This window comes from Peromyscus californicus, unplaced genomic scaffold (assembly GCF_007827085.1).
Source record: "Peromyscus californicus insignis strain IS unplaced genomic scaffold, ASM782708v3 Scaffold_4__1_contigs__length_199733344, whole genome shotgun sequence".
Taxonomy (NCBI): domain Eukaryota; kingdom Metazoa; phylum Chordata; class Mammalia; order Rodentia; family Cricetidae; genus Peromyscus; species Peromyscus californicus.
The window spans coordinates 76927612-76947043 of NW_026294562.1; positions in this window are offsets into that span (position 1 = coordinate 76927612).

The window sequence follows — 19432 nt, forward strand, 5'->3', positions numbered from 1 at the left end:
AAGGGCTCTGCTCTGGATGTTCCCTGATGCATTAGGGACCAACCCTTCAACATATGAATTTGGAGGGGACAGTAAGATCCCACCATCATACCTATCATTTGCAAAGCCCCAGGTTTGATCCCTAGCACTGAAAAAGAGAAAAACCACAGTGAGAAGGCAGCGCGTGGATGGTGTCCTCGTTAGGGTTTTTGATGTGATGAAACACCATGACCAAAAAGCAAGTTACAGAGGAAAGGGTTTATTTGGCTTACACTTCCACATCACTGTTCATCATTGAAGGAAGTCAGGACAGGAACTAAAACAGGGCAGGAACCTGGAGGCAGGAGCTGATGCCATGGAAGGGTGCTGCTTACTGGCTTGCTCCCCATAGTTTGTTTCTGAAGCTTGGACTGATGGGTGAGTTGTTCTGTTCGGTTCTGGAGTCCGGACATTTAAAGAGACAAAACATAAGATTGGACGCAATCATAAACCCAGTCTTTGGGGCAGAAGGGACACCTTACTTCCTGGTTTTGGTGTATGAATGAAGGTAGTCACCGTATGTCTTGAGTTCATCTTGTCTTCCTGATTATGTTATTGTACTGTCTTTCGCCATTGTTGTCTGTTGGAGTTGTGTTTTCAAGCTTTGTTGTAGAGATGGGAATCAAACTAAGCACAGCCGAATTGCCCCTGAGCTGCATACTATAACATTTCAGGGTTTCCGTGAGATGGACTGCTCCTGGCTGCCTCTGTGCTAGGTTCCTCCTGCAGCTTACTCTGTCTCTGTCTCTGTCTCATTGCCTTACTGGAGCCTGCTGTTTAAGTCCCACAGGTACATCAGGCAGTTCTCCACGCTCTCCTTTTGAGATCCTTTCCCCTCATTCTGCTTCTGAAGGTTGTATCTCCCAGCTAGCTCCTGTCTCACCGTGGAGTTCTGGCCGACACCACTCCCCTGCACTGTTGGGCTGGGCCACATGAGTTCCTTAAGGCGCCTGTTTCACCACCTGCTGCTCACGTCACGGATGCAGCTGGCCCACACTCTAATGCTTGCTCTGATTGCTGGATTAGGTTTTGCAGGAATTCAGGTCTTTTGGTTATGGATAATATTAAAATATTGTTGTATGCTGTTCTACTTTATTAAAAAGCTGGCTCTAGAGTTGGGCTATGGCCTCCCTCTCATGACCCAAGCATGCTTGTTTAAAAATTTTCCTCAAAAATCTGTATTATGTCAAGAGACCATCTGATTCTAGGACAGAGGAAAAACAGGAAACAACAAAAACAGCCCAAGAAAGGACACTGAGTGCTGTTAAAACAGCTAAAATAAAAACGTTCTGTACCTTAAGATTTGTAAGCTTATTGAATATGATTAAAACTCTGTAAATAAAACAAAAACAACTGGATACCAACATTTTCTGAGTGCCTATAGATGTCTAGTTGTTATAATTTTCTATTTAGTGTCTTCTAGGTTACAGATATTTATATTATTCAAAAAAAATTCAAACTCACCATAACACCATACAGGGTCCAGGCTCCCTGTGTATTTTCCATCTTTACGTGGCTTTTTTCCTTTCTATTACTTTACTCTTACTATTTTTAAACTATTTTTTCCTATGACTGTCTATACCCATTTTCTTAAGTCTGCACATTTTTAAACACACTGTAACCTGTTTAAAGGACTTTTCCTTCTGGACCTGTCTTTACTGCATGTCTCTAGCCTTTTCTGACCATGTAAACCAAACCTTAAACTGCTAAGCGACAGCTAGACCCTCCTCCGTGGCTCTGTGGCTGGTTAAGCCCCCTCTTCATGAGAGCAGAACCTTAAGCCCCTTTCAGTGTTTAACCAGAAGCTGCATTTAATTGACCCAGCTCTAGGAAGTTGGTGCCCACGGTGCCCACACTGGCAGATGTTTTTACTACGATTTTGTTTCTACTTGCTTAAGTGCTCACAGGATGGCAGAGCCTCTTAAAGGAGCTGTGTCCATTTGTTTTTATTGTTTGTTTTTTCAGCTCTCTAAGGCCCTATGTGAAAATTCCGGCCCCACATTGGAAAGCCCAAGGTAGCAAGCTTTCTTTTGGGTCATCAACCAGCTCCCAAATCATGACACGGAGACGTATTATTAGTTTTGAATGCTCAACCTTAGCTTGGGCTTGTTGCTAGCTAGCTCTTATAACTTATTTTAATGAATTTCTCTTCATCTATGTTTTGCCTCAGGGCTTTTTACCTTTCTTTCATTCTGTATGTCCTACTCCCTGTCTGTCTGTCTGGTGGCTGCCTCTCTTTCTTCCTCATTCTCTCTCTTCTCCAGCCTAGATTCCTCCTATTCATTCTATCTTCCCGTCAGCCCCGCCTATCCCACTACTGCCTGAATATTAGTCATTCAGCTTTTTATTAGACCAATCAGGTGCCTAATGCAGGCAGAGCAACACATCTTTATATCATGAAACAAATGCAACGTAAACAAATGTAACACGTCTTTACATAGTTAAAATATTCCATAACTGCCGGGCGGTGGTGGCGCACGCCTTTAATCCCAGCACTCGGGAGGCAGAGCCAGGCGGATCTCTGTGAGTTCAAGGCCAGCCTGGGCTACCAAGTGAGTTCCAGGAAAAGGCACAAAGCTACACAGAGAAACCCTGTCTCGAAAAACCAAAAAAAAAAAAAAAAAAAAAAAAATTCCACAACAAGCAGCTAATCAATAAACCTTTAATTATAATTCGATTGAATCTATAGTCTTTTCCCAGAGTTCACAAACTCCACAAGAGTTGAAGTCAGGGAAGCTGGGGATGATGGCCTGTGATCCTATAATTCAGGGGCGGAGGCAAGAGACACCCAAGTTCAAAGTAAGCCTGGGCTGTAGCAGGATCCTATGTCAGAAAAATGATAAGCCAGACATAGTGGCACAAACCTTTCATCCTAGCATTCAGGAGGTATATGTAGACAGATCTCTGTTCAAGGCCAGCCTGGTCTACACAGTGAATAGTGAGACCCTGTCAAACAAAAACTGCCCAGGGATATAATTTAATAGTCCAGTGTTTCCTAGCATGAGCCTTGGGTTGCCTAGACCATTTTTATTTTTCCACACTTTATATATTGTTTACCTAGCAAAAACTAGAGAGAGCTCTGCAGGCACAGCTTGAGCAGTCTCTGACCCTAACCTTGTGGCCTGGTTTTGCCCCAAAGACATTCCTCCTAGGCATTATGTCATGCCTGCAGTTTGAGCTTGTACCCAGGAAGAACTGGAGACCATCTGAATCCCAACACCAGATTGCTAGATCCCCGGCACCTCAATTATTTGAAAGGGACACAATAAAGTAAACTTGGCTACTTTTGTGTAAAAACAAACAGCTTGTTATTTGCAGCAGACACTTTCTGAGTACCTCACTTGTGTCAGTTATCACTTGGAGTTGCCTCTCAGCTTCAAAGCTGCTCTTACTCTGCTTGCCACTAGACACAGCACAAGTGAGTACTGATTTGCCAGTAGAGGGCGCAGAGGAACGATGCAGAAGAAAGGTTTGTTGGTGCCTCTTTGTTTCCATTGCAAACTCCTTCGCCTCTGGCAGGCCTCCAGGGCACAGGACACCAGTGACATTCAACACTGGGGCAGCTGGTCCAGCTAGCCTCATTGCTTCACAGCCTGGTCATACTGTTAAGCAGTGACTTGTCAGACTCTTGAGGATGGACTGTTCCTTCGTAATTGTTATGCCCAGATCACAGGGATCCCTAAAAGACCACCTGGAGACCTAATCATGCTTGTAAAAGCAAAGAGCCTTTACTATCTTCAAGCCCTGAGCTTGGTCTCTCAGTCTGTCTGACCCAGTGGTGAGAGCAGAGAGCCCTGAGCCCAGGCAAGGTGGGGTTTTTATCATAGCAGAGGTTGGGGTGAGGGGATTTCCCGGTTCAGGACATTAGCTGACATTTATCTAGGGCTATAAGGAATGTTTGGAATGTCAGGTATTTCCTCTTAGATGCAGGCCCCACTGGGTGTGGTCAGTTGATGGCTTTTCCTGGGTCCAGATGTTGCCTGCCAGCAGCTGTGTCTGGGCCTCTAAGCCTGCCATGGCAGCTGTGTGGTCAAGTTGTTTTGGGTCCCCTCCACAGTAATCACTTCTGAACCTCATCCCCTATGTCATAATTGCCCCTCCTTGGTATTTAAAGTAACATATTAAAGGATGGAAGGTCAGGGTTGCAAGGCTTTGTGGGAGCCTGCTAGGGAAAACAATGTCCATTTCATACATGTCTTTTCTTTTGGGTTTTTCAAGACAGGGTTTCTTGGTATAGCCCTGGCTGTCCTGGATCACTCTGTAGGTCAGGCTGGCCTTGAACTCAGAGATCTGCCTGCCTCTGCCTCCCAGTGTTGGGATTAAAGGAGTGTGCCGCTGTCACAGCCACCACCACCCCGGCTATTTTTAAGTCTTTTGAATCTCACAGGATCTTTGGTCAAATGAATGGGATCTCAGTCCTGCCTCTGGCTCTAGCTGGAGACTGGATATTGTAAACTACTGGAAATACTATATGATTACAAAGACACACTGTCCCCTCCCTTAGGAATTAATCCAAATGGGTTTGTCAATTACACAGACTAGAAAATACCCTTCAAGAGACTGTCTGTTCTAGTAACTTCCATAATCAGTATACATGAAGACATGTTAGAAATGGGGCTAGGTGGGTGGTGGCGCACGCCTTTAATCCCAGCACTCTGGGAGGCAGAGGCAAGCGGATCTCTGAGTTTGAGGCCAGCAGGATTACATAGAGAAAACTAAAAGCAAAAACCCCAAAAGGGAGGAGACAAGGTCGTTAAGTGAGCTCTGCACTGACTCAGGAAGCCCTTCCACCACAGCAGTTTGTTGGTGTTTCTGTTGTGCACGGGTCCGAGGAAGAATCAGGGTCGGTCCAGGATGAATTTGTTTTGTTTTGTTTTGTTTTGTTTTGTTTTTTCGAGACAGGGTTTCCCTGTGTACCTTTGCGCCTTTCCTGGAACTCACTTGGTAGCCCAGGCTGGCCTCGAACTCACAGAGATCCGCCTGGCTCTGCCTCCCGAGTGCTGGGATTAAAGGCGTGCGCCACCACTGCCCGGCCAGGATGAATTTTGACTTAGCAAAGCAGCAAGGTGAATCAGCTTCTGGTGAACTGACTGAATATTCTTTGCAAAAGTCCTCTTTATTGTTTTACAATTTACACCTTAGCAGGTCAGTTTCTGAATACCAAAACGTCTAATCCTGAGTTCCTTGAAGGAACAAAATGCTAAAGCAATTCTCAGTCACAAAACCTTTGGTTTTCCAAGTACTCTCATAACCAAGTTTTTCAAAAGCTTTGAATCCTTCAGGAAAAACTCAGATAAGATTCAAACACTTCAAACAAAAGGTAGAAAGACAGTTCAAAGCCCAGGGGCTAACACTCAGGAATTCAAGCCAGCTGCAACTCACTGAAGGATTCCCCACTACATTTCCCCCTCTGTTTAGGCTATAACGAATTATGTTGAAGATTATGGAGGCTTACAGCAAATACAGCCTTTTCACTATGGTTTTGTTTTACAATCTTACGCAAATAAGCCCAAATACATTTTAAAGCCAATAAAGTTATTACTGCTAGAACAAGGATAACAATTGCTAGAACAAGAAATCTGTAAAAATGATATACAGGATTGAAAGAGGCTAACTTATCTGCCAGACTTTCCATAACATCCATTTCTGTCACATCAGGTAAGCATTTTGAAAGAGTTTTCTTAATTTCTTGTTGTCAATCATAAATCATTTGAGAAGAATCAGGGTGGCCCATCTGCTGGGGGATGTCTTTCTGTATGCTGTGAATATACATTGTTCCCATTGGTTAATAAATAAGCTGCTTTGGCCTATGGCAAAGCAGCTTAGAGGCAGGTGGGAAATCCAAGGAGAGAGACAGGAAAGAGAAAGGCAGAGGCTAGAGAGACCACAAGCCAGCTACTGAAGGAGAAACATGTAATGGGACTCATATAAAGCCATGGAACACGTGGTGATACATAGATTAATAGTTATGGGTTGAGTTAAGTTATAAGAGCTAGGGCTGGAGAGATGGCTCAGAGGTTAAGAGCACTGGCTGCTCTTCCAGAGGGCCTGAGTTCAATTCCCAGCAGCCACATGGTGGCTCACAACCACCTGTAATGACATCTGGTGCCTTCTTCTGGCCTGCAGGCATGCATGCAGACAGAACACTGTGCACATAATAAATAAATAAAATCTTAAAAAAAAATAAGATATATTTAAAAAAAAGTTTTAAGACCTAGGTATCAAAAAGCCTGCTATAGGCCATACAGTTTGTAAATAATATTAAGACTCTGAATGATTATTTGATAAGCAGCTGCAGGACCACAGGGCTGGGTGGGACCTGAAAAAAACATTCGGCTACACTTAACTCTTGAGTAGATAACTCCATGGTAGGCTGCAACCAGTTAATATCACCCAATAAATTTTGAAAATCATTAAGAGTACATTGATCTCTTCTAATCTGTACCTTTTGTGGATGGATTCTCTGTTTACTTAATTTAAATCTTAAAAAATTAAGAGAATATCCTCTTTGTATTTTTTCAGGAGCAATTTGTAATCCCCAACAAGGTAAAATTTCTTGTACTACATTAAACATTCTTTCTAAGGTATCTGTCAGAAACATAATAAAATATCATCTATATACAGTAAATAATGGATTGAGGAAATTGTTTACAAACCACTTCCAGTGGTTGGTGCACAAAATATTGACCTAATGTTGGACTGTTTAACATTCCTTGAGGAAGGATTTTTCCATTGATAACTCTTTACAGGTTGGGCATTATTATAAGCATGTAATCAGATTTTTTCTTTGGGCTGCCAGCTCACAAATAATGACAGGGAGACTTACTATTTTTGAATGCTTGACCTTAGCTTAGGCTTGTTCCACTAACATTTATAACTTAAATCAGCCTGCTTTTATTAATCTATATTTTACCATGTGGCTTTTTACCTTTCTTTCATTCTGTATGTCTGATTCCTTCCACGTCTCACTGGTGTCTCCTCTGTGCCCTGATTATCTCCTCCTACTTCTCTCTGCCCAGAGGTCCCATCTATACCTCCTACCTAGCTATTAGCCATTCAGCTTTTTATTAGACCAATCAGAGCAAAATATTTTCACACAGTGTACAAATATCCCACAACATAAATAGGGACTGTAAACACAAGTTTTTCTCTATCTTGTTCTTGTAAAGGGATAGTGAAGAAACAAATCAATAACCATAATAGTTGTCTTTGGGTAATAAAGATGGTAAAGGAATTCCAGACTGTAAAGATCCCAAAGGTTGAATTACTTTACTTACAGCTCTCAAATCAGTTAACATTCTCCATTTTCCGATTTCTTTTTTATTACAAATACAAGAAAATTCCAAGGACTAGTTGTTTCCTCAATGTTTAGTTAGTATCTAACTGTTCTTTTGGTAACCACTAAAAGAACAAGCACCTATAATTTTTCTTTAGTTAAGGGCCACTGCCCCACTCATACAAGCATATTAGTTAACCACTTTAAAGGCAGAACTATTGGGTTACTGGCAGTGGCCTTTATTACAAATGTGGACAGCCAATTCCTATTTTGTCCTGTTGTTGGACAACCTGTACAGCCTGTGATTTTTCCTTGACAATTTTTTCCAATACCTTTTCCAGGAATGTATCTTTTTTTTTTTTTTTTTTTTTTTTTTTGGTTTTTCGAGACAGGGTTTCTCTGTGTAGCTTTGCGCCTTTCCTGGAACTCACTTGGTAGCCCAGGCTGGCCTCGAACTCACAGAGATCCGCCTGGCTCTGCCTCCCGAGTGCTGGGATTAAAGGCGTGCGCCACCACCCGCCCGGCTGAATGTATCCATTTTTAACATCATTTTATGAGCTAATTTTTGTTTTGTTTTTGTTTTTGTTTTTTGTTTGTTTTGTTTTGTTTTTAGAGACAGGGTTTCTCTGTGTGACAGTCCTGGCTGTCCTGGAACTCACTCTGTAGACCAGGCTGGTTTTGAACTCACGGCGATCTGCCTGCCTCTGCCTTCTGAGTGCTAGAACTAAAGACATGCACCACCACCACCTGTCTATGAGCTGTTTCTTAACTTGTAGGGATATTAATTTGAGCTCCCCATTGTTGTAACAAATCTCTCCCCCATAAAGTCATGGCTGTATCAGCCACATAAGGCTTTAATATCCCTACTTGTCCTTCAGGTCCTATACATTTAATCCACTCCATACTTTGTTTCACCTGAGATAATATTCCAATGCCTAAAAACTGAGTGGAGACTTTTTGTAAAAGCCATTGGGATTCTAAGATTCTTGAGACGTTATAGATACATCAGCTTCAGGGTCCATTAAACCTTCAATCTCAATGCCATTTACCTGTAATTTTAGCTTTGGCCTCTCATCATTAATAACAATTATATTTTCTTTCCAGAACTTCCAAAACCTCCTGTCCTACATATTGGAGCTGCTTTGCCTTTAAGATATGGGAGTAACTCTCTATGAGGAGGGGATGGGGGTAGGTGGGGGGAGTGGGAGAGGAGGAGGGAGGGGGGACAGGGTTTGGTATGTAAAAGGAAAGGAAATCTTTTTGTTTGTTTGTTTTGGTTTTTCGAGACAGGGTTTCTCTGTGTAGCTTTGCGCCTTTTCCTGGAACTCACTCTGTAGCCCAGGCTGGCCTCGAACTCACAGAGATCCGCCTGGCTCTGCCTCCCGAGTGCTGGGATTAAAGGCATGTGCCACCACCGCCCGGCGGAAATCTTTTTTTTTAAATAAAAAAATACACAAAAATAAAATAAAAGCAAAGGGCTGGCTTCTGCAGCCAGATCATCATATATTTTTCTTTGAATACTTAAAATATATATATATATATATGTATATGTGTATATATATATATATATATATGTAACGATAATTGAGCAATTCTATCATCAGCTTCCCTCTACATAGTCATCTATAAAAGCATTAAAACCAATCTCTATAGGATTTTAAGAGGTAACTTTAAAAATACCCAAGGAGTATTTTTATAAAGTCTTAAAAAGAGGATCCCTTTTTATAGATCCCAAGTAACACATTATGTGACCTGTCAATCATTCACTGTGTAGAACAATCTACCTGCATTTTTTAGTGGAAAAATAATTTTTGTAGGCTCTTTGTCAGCAAGAGATTATTTCTATGAGTTTTTGCCTTAGCAGTCATATTATTTGGTAAGCTAATAACCCATTCTGTTTTAGGTGCTACATTTTTTAGAATTTAAGCAAAGAGTCTCCAGAAAGCAACTTAAAGAGCAGAGCCAAGTCCTCAGTCATGATAAACAGACAAGAACATACCCTATGATATGGTTCAAAATTATGAATTTTGGTTTTTTTTAGTTCATTTACCATGAAAATTAAGCATTCATTTAAGTATCAATCAAACAATCAAGAGAAGATGACATCCTCCATATACTGAATGACTACTTCCTCTGGGAATATTTTTTAACTTTGTTTTAAATTAATTCTTTGTGGATTTCACATCATGCATCCCAATCCCATCATCTCCTCAACCCTTCATTTCCTCTGCCTTTGCCACCTACTCCTCCACAAAATAAAATAAATTTTAAAAGAAAACAAAAACCAAAACAAACAAACAAAAAACCTAACTAATATACAAAAAACCCAAAGTCTCAGCATGGAAGCTGTGGTGTGACAGACACAGTGAGCCACACAGCATACCCTTTAGTCTATACATCTTTACTTGTGTTTATTAAAATGAGTCGTTGATCTGGTTCAAGGCCTCTGGCTTCTGCTGCACCCTTAATACTGGGCCCTCCTTTTGGATATCCTGTTGTTGCCTTGTGTCATGGAGATCCTGTAGCTTTAGATATTCAGGTCCAGCCCCTTCCCATGCTCCAGCAGTCCATAGATGAGGTGGATGTTGGGGTGTGCTAACTCACAGCCCTGGTTCTGGGCCTGGGATATCTCTAGAAATTTAAATAGCATTGATTCAGTATTTTATTCCCTGGTTGTGATTGTTTTTGTGCTGGTGGTTGGGCTTGTTTTAATTTTTTCTCCCATTAAGGGACCATTGATACTGAATTATTCCCACTCTGAGGGAAAAACAAAAAGCCTTTAAACAATAATTAAGTAAACAAACAAAAATTCTAAGTTCTGGGCCATGCTAGCTCATTGATGCTGCCGCAGTGGAGCCCCGCCTGCCATTTTTGACAGTTCAGGTGATGCTGCTCTGTGCTGGTGTGCCCTTGGCTGACAGAGCTGACAGGCAGTGTGCAGCCAGAGAGCGCTGTGTTCCAGCTGACATGAATTTCTTCTTTTTATCAGAGCCTTTCTCCTTCCTCTATCCTACTAGGAAGAGGGCTTTTGTCTTTCCTTTATTTTTATTTTTTTATTTATGGGACCCTTTTATTTATAGGCCTTGATTAAACACTTTCCTTTCTATCAAGAAAATCTTTTTTTCTTGATTAAACACTCCCCCCTCCTTTTCCCTGAGGAAGGACCTTTTCCCTTGACTTATTCTTTGTCTCAGGAGCCATTCTATTTGTATCTTTAATATTTGCAATAATTGTGCAGCTAATGTCCTTTTAACAAGCATTTTAGCAACTGTACATTTTGTTGGTCCTGGGATGGGGAATTTAAATTCCTCATTGTAGTAGGACAGGCCCATAGGGTGGAGGAAATTGGCTCAAACCAGTTGCCAAGTGTAGTAGAATATTTTAAGGTGTGTTACTTTTGTTTACGTTGCATTTGTTTAACTCTGTGAAGCTGTGTTACTGTGCCTGTCTAAAACACCTGGTGGTCTGCCATGCCTGCACAGCAATTGGGCCCAAAACCTGGCAAGGGAAGTTGGGATGAACACAGCACACACCAGTCAAGTTGCAAGCATCAGGACTCGCTTTATTCTTTCTTCCCCATCTTATATACCCTTTCAGGAGGAACAAACAAAATTGCTTATCAAGCACCCAGGGTCAAGGAATGGTCAGCATGCCCCAGGAAGCCACAGCTGCCAAACCACGAGATGTACCAAACAGTAAAACATCCGCAGAACAGCCTGACCTCAGCGCACTCAGAACAGGGGAGGTGGGGGCAATCTTAGAGGGGTCAGAGCCATTCTGATCCCAACAGTGGTCTAATAAAGAACTGGCCAATTGCAAGGCAGGAGAAAGGATAGGCAGGCAGAGAGAATATATAGAAGAAGAAGTTTGGGAGAACAGGAGAGATCTAGCAGCCAGAGAAGGAGAAGGAGGACATCAGAGGCCAGCCACCCAACTACACAACCATCAAGCCATGGAGTAATAGTAAGATTTATGGAAGTAAGAGAATGGGAAAAGCCCAGAGGCAAAAGGTAGATGGGATAATTTAAGATAAGGAAAGCTGGCTAGAAACTAAGCCAAGATAAGGCTGGTCATTCATAATTAAGAATAAGCCACTGTGAATGATTTATTTGGGAGCTGGGTGGCAGGCCCCCCCAAAAAACCAAAGACCAACCAACAACAGCCAAGTCATGCACATAACGTACTTCCTTATGAGCCAACCTGGAGTCTGCCTGACAATTATAATAAAATTGGCCTTAAGTTTCCATCTAAGACCATTTTCATTTTTTTTAAACGTTTATTTTTGGTTTTTGAGACAGGTCTCACTCTATAGTCTTGGCTGTCTTGGTTATGTAGATCAGGCTGGCCTCAGATTCATGGAGATCCACCTGCCTCTTCCTCCCAAGTGGTGGGGTTAAAGGTGTACACCACCACACCCAGATTTTCAGGTTTATTCTTAGTGTGGTTGTGTTTATGTACATGTTCTGAAGATGCTCAAGGAGGCCAGGAGTTCAGACCCCACTTCACCCCTGCCTGGTGCTGCAGTTACAGGCAGTTTTGTGCTACCTGACATGGCTGCTGGGAACCAAACCAGGTCCTCTGCAAGAGCAGTACAAACTCTTTACTACAGAGCCATCTCCCCTGACCCCAGCCCCACAACATACATTTTTTAAAAGTGTTTAAAGGTTTCAGAGCCTCTCTCTGTAGAAAGAGCTCAGGCTTGCCCAGAACTGCCTCCTGCCTGTGTTTCACAAGTACTGGGATCATAGATGTGCAACACTAATGTCCACCTCTGCTCCATTCTTTAAGCTAAAACTTACCTGTTCTTAATTAATGGTTAATAGTGTTGGTTTGAGATCATATTGACAGTAATGAGGATTGAGGCAGCTAGTCAGTCTCACAGGCCCGAATGAACAAAAGTTCCTACATGCCCTGGTGAGACTAGTGGAAAATTGTAAAGAAATTGATGATTTCTGGCAAGAGCTACCCTCTGGCACTGCTTGTGGACCTTCTTACCAGATCATATTTTTGACAACCAGACGGCGTGTCAGACAAAGGAACCTTACTGTTTTTATCCTCCTGAGGTGATGTTTATCACTCGAGGTCAGACAGAAGCCTTATGGCAGTGGTTCTCAACCTTCCTGATGCTGTGACCCTTTAATACGTTCCTCATGTTGTGGTGACCTCAACCATAAAATTATCTTTATTGCTACTTCATAACTGTAATTTTGCTACTGTTATGAATTATAACATTAATAGATATTATAGATAAAACTGTGTTTTCCAGTGGTCTTAGGTGACCCCTGTGTAAAGTTCATTTGACTCTCAAAGAAGTCTTGACCCACTGGCTTACAGCCTCTGACAGTTTCCAGCTGGAGCTTATTTATTTATTTTTTTATTTTCCTTTGAGACAGGGCTCACTATGTAGCCCTGGCTGACCTTGGGACCCCTGCTTTCCAAGTGCTGGGATGTGCCACCATGTCTGCCTTCAGCTGTATCTGGAAAAAGTTCTTATAGGCAGGTGAGATGGCTCAGTGGATAGAGGTACCAGACCTAACAACCTGAGTGTGACCCCTGGGACCAACATGGGGAGGAGAACAACAATTCCTGCAGCTTTTCCTCTGACTTACACACACACACACACACACACACACACACACACACACACACACCTTTAAAGGCCAACATAAAAAAAAGAGCTGCCTTTCCAGATTGCCTAAGGTCCTCCAGCCAAAACTCAAGCCCCCAGTGCTGAAAAGAAAAGCAGAAGAGCTGAATCTCTATTGTGGCTTGCTGACCAGAGCCTAGCCTCCCAGCAGATGGCAGCACTAGGCCAGCTCCCTTTGGAGTTCACGCATACCCTTACGAGGAACCAGGTGTGATGGTTAGTTTTGACTTTAATTTGGCACCATCTGGTATCACCTAGGAAGGGAATCACAATCAAGGATTGTCTAGATTGGGTTTGCCCATGAATATTTCTGTTAATAATTACCATGATTACGTTAACTGAGGACTAGCCCACCGTGGGTGGCATCATTCCCTGGGCATTGTCTAAGAGCAGAGAAAGCAAACCAAACACTAGCATGGATGCATTCATTCATTGCTCTCTGTTCTCAAGCACTTCAAGTTGTGACTGCCCTACTGTGATAGACTGTAACCTAGAACTCTGAGCCAACCTACTTTGACCAAGTTGTTTTTATCACAGCAACAGAAAGGGGAACTAAGTCAACCCTTCCTCCCCCTGGGCTCCACCTGACACCAGACCATCACTCTTCAGGCTGGCAGTTCTCCCCCTTTGGCTTACCTGACATAATTGATACCCTGTGGGGGCCCACCAAAGCTTCCTAGTGAGATCTAAGCTTGCTTTACACAGCAGGGCTGCATTAGAGGATGGCTTGACAACATGCATGTCACCAGGTGTCTGGAATGGTCTGCACTTGGCTGTGCTGGGGGGAGGTCTTTTGTTCCACCCCTTGACATTCCTTTAAAAGCCCTTTAGTAGAGACAGAAGGGCTGGTAGGTTTTGACCCAGGCCCTCCCAAGGTTATCCTGTGTTTTTGTTTGTTTGTTTGTTTAACTGTCTCTCTCCTCTCTATATTTTCTATCTACATAGTCCTTATTTCTCCCTGCTCGAGTACCCTGTGAGGGTAAGGGGTGGGGGGAAGCTGGTCTCCCTCAATACCGTCTTAACATTTTTTATTACATTTCTTTATTTGTGCAGAGGGCATGTGTAGGCCACAGGGCATGTGTGGAGATCAGAGAACAATTTGCAAGAGCTGATTTTCTCCTTCCAACAAGTAGGTTCCAGGTATCTAATTCAGGTCATTGGGCTTGGTGGTTAGTGAAGTTACTTGCTGAGCCATCTCACTGGTTCCCTGGCCCCATCTTCATCCTGACTCTGCCAGTGATGTGCTATCTCTACATCACCTGCCTTGATTCATTGACTGGGTAACTTTCTTTCTCTGAGAGAGCAAGATCACTTCTTGGCTTGTGTTGTGGAACTGACTGGAAGGGATTCTCCTTTTTAAACACAGATAGACTAAGGTAAGGGATTTAGAACAGAGCGTATTTCCTTAGACCCTCCCTCTCTCCCTCACCTGTGACAGTCCCTCTGGCTAGATCCTGGAAAGTGATTATGAGAGAAAGGAATGTGCTCTCACCCTATCTGGAAAGCTCCCCCTCCCTAGCTCCCATTTTCTAATTGCAGTAAAGGGAATGAGACGATTCCTCCCCGAGTTTAACCACCATCTCTTCAGGCACTGCAATTATTCTGTGGCTAAATTTTGTGTTAGGCATCCTGGCATCTGTAGGTTAATTGTGGGGCATTGGCCTCAGAAAGAGCAAAGGAAATCTCAGGGAAGAAGAGAATGTGCCAGGCCCCACAAACCTGAGCATTCTCACCGGCTTCCCCACCACCAGCCCTGGCAACTGGGGATGCATCAGTTCATACCTGCTTTGAGAGAAAGAACTGAAAAGGAGCGGTCTCTTGTTGGCACATCTCTCTCAGCGTGGATAACAAGCCTGCACTTGGCATGCTGTTAGTCAGGGTTACTATTACTGTGGTAAAACACCATGACCAAAAGCAACTTGAGGAGGAAAGGCTTTTTGTGTGTGTTTTTCAAAAATAATTTATTAATTTTTATTTTATGTGCATTGATATTTTGCCTAAATATATGTCTGTGTGAGGGTGTTGGATCCCCTGAAACTGCAGTTACAGACAGTTTTGAGCTGCCATGTGTGTGCTGGGAATTGAAACTAGGTCCTCTGAAAGAGCAGCCAGTGCTCTTAACCACTAAGCCATCTCTCTAGCCCAGGTCTCGTTTTGTTTTTTTCATTTATAGTTCCATATAACAGTTCATCAAAAGCAATGGGGGCAGGAACCTGGAGGTCTCTGATGCAGAGGCAGTGGAGGGGTGCTCCTTACTGACTTGCTCCTCATGGTTTGCTCAACCTGCTTTCTTATAGAACCCAGGACCACCAGCCCAGGGTTGGCACCACCCAGAATGGACTGGTCCCTCTCCCATCAATAACTAACTAAGAAAATGTCCTATAGACTTTCACACAGCCCAGTCCTATGGAGGAATTTTCTTAATTGAGTCTCCCTCCTCTCTGATGACTATAGCTGTGTCAAGTTGACATAAAATTAGCCAACACAACTAACCCCATGTCACCTTGACACACAAACACCACTGTTAAGCCACACCCTTTCCTTTCTTGTTCATCCTCAAGACCATATATTAACATAAACATCACAATACAAAACATTTTATAAGCTTCAGAAGTCCCACAGACTTTACAAATCAAACACTTTAAAATTTAGTCTATTTAAGTTGGGTGGTGGTGGTGCGTGCCTTTAATCCTGGCACTCGGAGACAGGCAGGTGGATCTGAGTTTGAGGTCAGCCTGGGCTACAGAACAAGTTCCAGGACAGCCAGGGCTGCACAGAGAAACCCTTTCTCAAAAACAAAACAAAACAAAAATAATAACAATTTTTGTTAAATTTATAAAATAAAAAATAAATTAAATGATTTCTTACTTCAACAAGGAAGAACCAGGACACAGTTACAATCAGATCGAAGCACAACTAAACTGTGTAAATAACTCAACGTCTAATTTCTGGGATCCTCCTACGATCTTCTGATCTCCTCCAAAGGGCCTGGGTCACTTCTCTGGCTCTGCCATCGGCTGCACACACAGCTTGTTTTCTAGGCTCCAGCTTGCCCCACTAAATGGCTGCTGCTGTTCTTGGTGGTCATCTCATGATACTGGGATCTTAAAAATGCTGGGGTCTTCTGCTGCTGCCGCTGGGAAGCACTTTCACCAACAGCCTCTCCTGGGCTCTCTTCATGTGCTAACTCTCAACTTCTCTGCAGGACCCCTTCAATCTTGGGCCTTCAGCTGCCACTGAGCTGCACCTTTACCAATGGCTTCTCAGTGCCAAGCCTCAGCTGCTCTCCATGAGACCTTCATGCCTTCCAAGCCAGTACCACCTGAGTGAGGTGACTCTTATACATGACCAAGTTTGGCTACCAGCTTTAGGTACAGTCTTGGCTACCACTGGAACACAGCTTCATTGAGCTAACTCTCAGGAAACAATTCCCAGAAGCTATTTTACCTCAGTGATGTTAGTCTCTCTCTCTCTCTCTCTCTCTCTCTCTCTCTCTCTCTCTCTCTCTCTCACTTTTTTTTTCTTGAGACAGGGTTTCTCTGTGAAGCAGTCCTGGCTGACATGTACCACTACCACCCAGCTGTTAGTCTCTTCTTAATCTCCACTACTTTCTCAGCCCCAAATGACCAGTATCAGTGTTAGGATTCTGCCACCACTCCAGCTGCATGACCGCATATGCGTAGTTCAGGAGCTAAGCAAGGGGTCTTGCGTCTTACATTATCAGTGTGTGCTGGCGCTGCATGGTCACGCAATCAGCACATGCGTGGCATAGCTCTGTAGCTCTGTAAGCCCACCTGTGCGTGTTCACGGGAATCCTTAAAAGCTGGACACGGACTCCTCCCTCTTCTCTGTTCTCTCCTCCTCACTATTATCTCTTCTCTGTTCTCTCTCTCTGCTCTCTGCACGTGCTTCTTCCCCAGGCCTGGTTCTTTTGTCCCTCCCCCGCAATAAAGCTCTGATACTGGGTTTTGTCATGGCTAATGCCTCATGACCTTTCTGCATGGTAACTAGTGCTGCTTATCATTTTTATGTCCCTTTTTCCCCCTGAGACAGGGTTTCTCTGTGTAGCTTTGGCACCCTTCGTGGAACTCACTCTGTAGCCCACGCTGGCCTCGAACTCACAGAGATCCACCTGCCTCTGCTTCCCGAGTGCTGGGGTTAAAGGCGTGCACCACCACTGCCTTACTTATCATTTTTTTTTTTAAAGATTTATTTATTTAGTATACAATGTTCTGTCTGCATGTATGTCTGTCTGCAGGCCAGAAGAGGGCACCAGATCTCATTACAGATGGTTGTGAGCCATCATGTGGTTGCTGGGAATTGAACTCAGGACCTCTGGAAGAGCAGTCAGTGCTCTTAACCTCTGAGCCATCTCTCCAGCCCCCTTACTTATCATTTTTAAAACAACAATCAATGTTCCAGTAAAGCAAAGGTTTTACTTCAGTCATGCTGGTCTCTTGTTAATCATCAGTGATTCTTTAGCCTCAGCTAACCAAAACCACAGATTCTCAACTCAAAATAGCAAATGCCTGATAGAGTCTTTAAGGGACTCTCAAACTTCCCTCTGGAACTTCACAGGCCAGGCCTCCATCTTCTGCATTGCCCTCGACGTTATCTTCCATGCTCCTACAGAAAAGCTCACCAAGCTTTAAACACTCAGAAGTTCTAATGTCCTCCCACAGTCCTCCCAAAAACAGCACAGTCAGGTCTGTCTCATCAATTCCCCACTCCTGGTACAAAAACCTGTTTTAGTCAGGGTTCTCTATAAAAACTGAACTTTACAGAATGGGATTTATTAGAGTGGCTTACAGGCTCTGGTCCAGCTTGTCCAACAATGACTGTCTGCCAACGGAAAGTCTGAGAATCCAGTGGTTGTTCAATCCACTAATCTGGATGTCTCAGCTGGTCTTCAGTATGCACCAGACTCCTGAAGAAGTCGGCTCTAATGCCAGTGGAGGAATGGACTTGCTGGTGAGAGCGAGAACAAGAAGCAAAAGCTTCCTTCTTCAATGTCCTTAGAGAGGCTGCCAGCAGAAGGTGGCCCAGATTAAAGGTGTATCCTCCCACCTCAAAAGATCCAAATTAAAAGTGGGTCTTTCCACTTCGTATGATTAAATTAAGAAAAAGTTCCTCGCCGGGCGGTGGTGGTGCACGCCTTTAATCCCAGCACTCGGGAGGCAGAGGCAGGCGGATCTTTGTGAGTTCGAGGCCAGCCTCGTCTACAGAGCGAGATCCAGGAAAGGCACAAAGCTACACAGAGAAACCCTGTCTCGAAAAACCAAAAAAAAAAAAAAGAAAAAAAAAGAAAAAGTTCCTCACCGATGTACCCAGCTTCTTGGGTTTTAGTTAATTCCAGATGTAGTCTAGTTGACAACCAAGAATAACCATCACACACACTTCTGGATTGCATCTCCACCAACCATGACTCCTCTGATATCACACACACACACACACACACACACACACACACACACACACACGGAAGCCTAAGAACAAAACACCTAGTTTTTCTCTGCTGTGGTGATGGGCACCTAAAGTTGGAAGATTGGGAGGTGCTGCCAGATGGAAGTATTAGTCTCTTATACAAGGCTTTTTTTTTGTTTTTGTATTTCAAAGCACCTATTTTTAGGTGATTTTTTTTTACTTTCTCTTTATTTATTCTATGTGTGTTTTACATCATGTGTTGTGTGATATTTTGTTTGTGTTCTGACAAATAAAGCTTGGCTGGAAATCAGAGAGTGGAGCTAGCCACTAGTTAGCTATAGAGGCTAGGCAGTGATCCTAGCTAGGTTTTCCTTTCTTTTTGTCCCCCAAGCCTCTGAGCAAGTTTGGAATTTTTTCTGTTGCCGCCTCTCTTCAGCAAACTCCACAGGCACTTGGGCTCCAAATGCCTCTGGGGGTTAGCCACTTTCACACATTCCCCCTGCAGATGCTGGCTCTTTGGCTTCTTCTCTCCTGTGGGTTGTGAGCTTTTCCTTGGCCCCCTTCTCAGGCTGCTGCCACACTAGGCAGCTGCCTTGACATCCGATTGGGCTCCTACTGTTCTATGCAGCAGCAGTCAGCCTCACACTTTGCCATCATCTTCAGCATCATCAGCAGATTTGGTGAGACAATTGGGAATTCTTTTTTTTTTTTTTTTTTTTTTTTGGTTTTTCGAGACAGGGTTTCTCTGTGTAGCTTTGCGCCTCTCCTGGAACTCACTTGGTAGCCCAGGCTGGCCTCGAACTCACAGAGATCCGCCTGGCTCTGCCTCCCGAGTGCTGGGATTAAAGGCGTGCGCCACCACCGCCCGGCGGGAATTCTTTTTTTTATTAAGAATTTTTTATTCATTTTACATACCAACCACAAATCCCCCTCTCTTCACTCCTCCCATCCCCTGACCCCCAGTTGTCCCTCCAAGGAATTCTTTTTTTTTTTTTCCAGACAGGGTTTCTCTGTGTAGTTTTGGTGCCTGTTCTGGATCTCACTCTGTAGACCAGGCTGGCCTTGAA